Raw genomic sequence first — 5,771 nt, 5'->3', positions numbered from 1 at the left:
ACAACACAAATACAACGTTGAAACAACATGCTTTTTGGCTACGCTTATTCAATGTCAGGTTGTGACGCTGATTTGACCATTGAATTTTGGTCATTTCTTAACCAATATTCTACAACACAAATACAACGCTGTAACAACATGCTTTTTGACAACGTTTAATCAATGTTGGGTTCTGACGTTGATTTGACCATTGAATTTTGGTCATTTTCCCCACAAATATTCTACAACACAAATACAACATTGAAACAACATGTTTTTTGACAACGTTTAATCAATGTCAGGTTGTGACGTTGATTTGACCATTGAATTTTGGTCATTTTCCCCACAAATATTCTACAACACAAATACAACATTGAAACAACATGTTTTTTGACAACGTTTAATCAATGTTGGGTTCTGACGTTGATTTGACCATTGAATTTTGGTCATTTTCCCAAACAATATTCTACAACACAAATACAACGTTGAAACAACATGCTTTTTGACGACGTTTATTCAATGTCAGGTTTTGACCATTGGATTTTGGTCATTTTCCCAACAAATATTCTACAACAACACAAATACAACATTGAAACAACATTCTTTTTGACAACGTTTAATCAATGTCGGGTTGTGACGTTGATTTGACCATTGAATTTTGGTCATTTTCCCTACAAAATTTTCTACAACACAAATACAACACTGAAACAACATGCTTTTTGACGACGTTTATTCAATGTCAGGTTGTGACGCTGATTTGACTATTGAATTTTGGTCATTTTCCCAACCTATATTCTAAAACACAAATACAATGTTGAAACAACATTCTTTTTGACAACGTTTAATCAATGTTGGGTTCTGACGTTGATTTGACCATTGAATTTTGGCCATTTTCCCAACAAATATTCTACAACAACACAAATACAACGCTGAAACAACATGCTTTTTGACAACGTTTATTCAATGTCAGGTTGTGACTTTGATTTGACCATTGAATTTTGGTCATTTTCCCAACCTGTATTCTAAAACACAAATACAACGTTGAAACAACATGCTGTTTGACTACGCTTATTCAATGTCAGGTTTTGACGCTGATTTGACCATTGAATTTTGGTCATTTTCCCAACCTATATTCTAAAACACAAATACAACGTTGAAACAACATTCTTTTTGACAACGTTTAATCAATGTCGGGTTCTGACATAGATTTGACCATTGAATTTTGGTCATTTTCCCTACAAAATTTTCTACAACACAAATACAACACTGAAACAACATGCTTTTTGACGACGTTTATTCAATGTCAGGTTGTGACGCTGATTTGACCATTGAATTTTGGTCATTTTCCCAACCAATATTCTACAACACAAATACAACGTTGAAACAACATGCTTTTTGACAACGTTTAATCAATGTTGGGTTCTGACTTTGATTTGACCATTGAATGTTGGTCATTTTCCCAACAAGTATTCTACAACAACACAAATACAACATTGAAACAACATGCTTTTTGACGACGTTTATTCAATGTCAGGTTGTGACTTTGATTTGACCATTGAATTTTGATCATTATCTCAACTAACAACGTGGATCCAACGTTGGACATCAACGTTGTCTCTCAATTTACAAATATAACTTTTTTGCAACGTTGTTTCAAAGTCAGTTTTAAAGGACATGTATGTATAATCAACGTTGTATCAATTATCTTGTGTCTGCTGGGAGGTGATGGCATGATATTGTTAGTAAAACAAACAAACATTAACTTCATGGGGGGGACATGAACAAAATGATGTCACAGAAAATAATTGAGAACCTCGGGTTTAGAGTAATATTAAGAGTAAAAGTAATAAGTCGTCATCCAAATAATTACTAGAGTAAGAATGCAGTGAAACAACTACAAGTACTGAGTGAGTAACTTCATATTTATTTAACAGCATGTTTGGTGTCCCGCAGGTGCTTCATGCACACCTCAACACACACACTTGCATGATTCATGATCCTCAAATTTTAAGATTTTGAGGGAGAGAAAGACTACTACAGCATGTACTGTACTACAAAATATGCAGATTTTACACTCACTAATAATAATTATAATAATAATAGATTTTATTTGTAAAAAGCACTTTACATTGAGTAAACGACCTCAAAGTGCTACAGTGTATTAAAAAAAATAAAAAAAATAATAACAAAATAAATAAAAATAAAAACTAGACCAGCCAAATAGCTAGAACTAGTATGCATATATCTAAAAAAAAAAAAAAAGGCTTTTTAAAAAAGAAGGGTTTTTAAGCCTTTTTTAAAAGCATCCACAGTCTGTGGTGCCCTCAGGTGGTCAGGGAGGGCGTTCCACAGACTGGGAGCGGCGGAGCAGAAAGCCCGGTCTCTCATTGTTCGTAGCTTTGTCCTCGGAGGTTGGAGGAGGTTAGCCTGTCCGGAGCGGAGGTGTCGTGTGGAGGATTTGGGGGTGAATCAACTAATGTTATTAGTTCCGATTTTATGCAGATGAAGCGGTCATACATTGTTTGCGGACCCTTGAGCTCTTGCAGTCTGCTTTTGATGTTGTTCAGTACCAGCTGACTCAGTTGAGACAAGTGCTTAATGCAATCAAATCTATGGCGATGTTATTTTCAAATAAATAATAATAATAATAATGGATTAGATTTATATCGCGCTTTTCTATTGTTAGATACTCAAAGCGCTCACAGAGAAGTGGGAACCCAAATGGTAAGCGATTGCCATTGAACCACTCCAAAAGTATCAACTGTATGAAAGGGTCACGATATATACATACTTGGGGGGTTGTTATTGAGCAGAATGTTTTATTTTAAATCTCACATTGAAAAACTTGTGGCTCAACTTAAAATTAAATTGGGGGGTGTATATGCCCATTGTCTTGGGTGTGTTGATGTAGTGTCCATAGGCCTGGGGGCTGTTCTGCATGCAAGCAAAAGTTAGACTCCAGGTGTCGTTTAGGAGGGAGGGATAGGTCAAAAGCGTCCATCATTGAGGAGTCCTCAGTGGGGGGCGGGGGGAGGGGGGGGGGGGTGTTTCAGAACAGCCTGCTCCTGTTGTTGCATCAAGGCCATTAGAGGGAGTCAAATCGTAGATTAAGATTTTGTTTTTCCGCGAGCAGACATTACAATGGCTTCTTGTCTGTTCTATTCCATGCCGGCCCTCATATCCATATATTCCAATCACTCCATCTGCAGCTTCTTCATATTTTCATGAATAAATGCCCGCCGTTTGGATGTTACTGTAACATTCTTGGCTAACGTTATCGACTCATTCTGCTTCAGTTTGGTGCAGACTGGCAGTGCTACGCTCCGGCTGCTTCGCCAAGTTAGCTAGCTGCGCGCTCCGCCATGTTTTTGATGTATGTATTTAATTTAATGATTATCCTCCACTTCTTCTTCCCACCACCATGCCTGGAAAAGCTAAGGCATGTCCATCTCTAGCTATAAACTATAAGCTAATGCTAGAGTGTAAGAACTGATGGAGAAAAACTATATTATTGAATATATATTGTCTCAAAAGTGTGTTATTTCACAATAATAATGTTCCGTGACAAAATTGAGCGACTTGCGAGTCAATATTAAAACCGGTGGACGAATCGGAGTCTTCCTCGTTGTCTTCGGCAGGTCAGGCGGGTAAATTAATCCTAAATAATAAACTCTGAAAAATGGAGCTTAACGGATTAACGTTAAATGAATTGTCACTCGGGGGAAAAAGTCTTTATTTTCAATCTGCTCTTTGAACTGCTTTTTTTATTTATTTTTTCAACTTTTCTTGCTTAAGTTTTTTTGTCAAACTGCTCCGAGTCGCACGTAAAAAAACAAATACTTGCGCCAACTGCTGGGTGGAGAAGAGTGCAAGCAGGGGGGCGAAAGGGGGATGGGCCAAACACTTTGGCACACTCTAGTGGACACACTGTGCAATTACAGGTTAATTGATCGATGACGAAGATAAGTGAAGGTTAATTGGGGGGGAGATGCTGAGAGAATCTGTCACGTTGGGGACAGAAAAAGTATTAAAAATAACATAAGTATGTGACTTTGTTCCTGTGACTCCGCCTCTTGTGGACGCGGGTGAGAGCGACAAAAAGTATTAAACCAGGCCTGTCAAACTCAAGGCCCGCGGGCCAGATCTGGCCCTCCACGTCCTTTTATATGGTCCGCAATAGCCTGGAAATAATGTGTCAATAAAATACATTATATCTTATTTCTTTACTTTATTTTCTTACTAAAAGGTGTTAGGTTTTTTTTTTCTAGTTTGACAGGGAAGAAAAATATTGTCCAATATTCAACTTTTTTAGTCAAAATCCAAATAAATACTTAAATATCTGCTTAACGTATGATTTCGAAGCAAGTTATCCATCAAATTGTACACTATAAAAAAGACCAATAGATTTTACTGTAAAATTTAGGGAGTTTTTTTTTTACAGCATATTACTGTAAGTTGGAAAAAACCGACAGTTTTTTGTTTGTTTTTTTCAGTAAAATTCTATCGACTGAGCTGTCAGTTTTTGGTGTGTGTTTACTGTAAAATCCACGGTTGATGATTTTATGGTACCACATTTTATTATGGTAAAAAACTGGCAGCTGAGTTGCCAAAATAAAGATAAACAGCGATACTGTATTTCTATTTACAGTAATATGTTGTAAAAAAAAAAAAAATATATATATATATATATATATATATATATATATATACACTACCGTTCAAAAGTTTGGGGTCACCCAAACAATTTTGTGGAATAGACTTAATTTCTAAGAACAAGAATAGACTGTCGAGTTTCAGATGAAAGTTCTCTTTTTCTGGCCATTTTGAGCGTTTAATTGACCCCACAAATGTGATGCTCCAGAAACTCAATCTGCTCAAAGGAAGGTCAGTTTTGTAGCTTCTGTAACGAGCTAAACTGTTTTCAGATGTGTGAACATGATTGCACAAGGGTTTTCTAATCATCAATCAGCCTTCTGAGCCAATGAGCAAACACATTGTACCATTAGAACACTGGAGCGATAGTTGCTGGAAATGGGCCTCTATACACCTATGTAGATATTGCACCAAAAACCAGACATTTGCAGCTAGAATAGTCATTTACCACATTAGCAATGTATAGAGTGTATTTCTTTAAAGTTAAGACTAGTTTAAAGTTATCTTCATTGAAAAGTACAGTGCTTTTCCTTCAAAAATAAGGACATTTCAATGTGACCCCAAACTTTTGAACAGTAGTGTATATATATATGCACATATATATATATATATATACATACATATACCTATATATATATACATATACAAACATATACATATACACATGTATATATATATGTGTATATATATATACATATATATATATTAGGGCTGCAACAACTAATCGATTAAAATCGATTATAAAAATAGTTTGCAATTAATTTAGTCATCGATTCGTTGGATCTATGCTATGCGCAGAGGCAATTTTTTTTATTATTATTATTTTTTTATGAACCTTTATTTATAAACTGCAACATGTACAAACAGCTGAGAAACAATAATCAAAGTAAGTATGGTGCCAATATGCTGTTTTTTTTCAATAAAATACTGGAAAGGATAGAAATGTAGTTTGTCTCTTTTATCCGATTATTAATCGATTAATCGAAATAATAATCAACAGATTAATCGATTATCAAATGAATCGTTAGTTGCAGCCCTAATATATATATTTTACAGTAAGTCTGGCAACTGCCAGTTTTTTTCCTGTAAAAAACTGGTAAAATCCAGATTTGTTTAACTCTTTACGTAAAAAAAAAAAA

Source organism: Entelurus aequoreus, linkage group LG05 (assembly GCF_033978785.1).
Source record: "Entelurus aequoreus isolate RoL-2023_Sb linkage group LG05, RoL_Eaeq_v1.1, whole genome shotgun sequence".
Lineage (NCBI taxonomy): Eukaryota > Metazoa > Chordata > Actinopteri > Syngnathiformes > Syngnathidae > Entelurus > Entelurus aequoreus.
The sequence above is the reverse complement of the archived record's forward strand: the minus strand, read 5'-3'. Positions refer to the sequence as shown.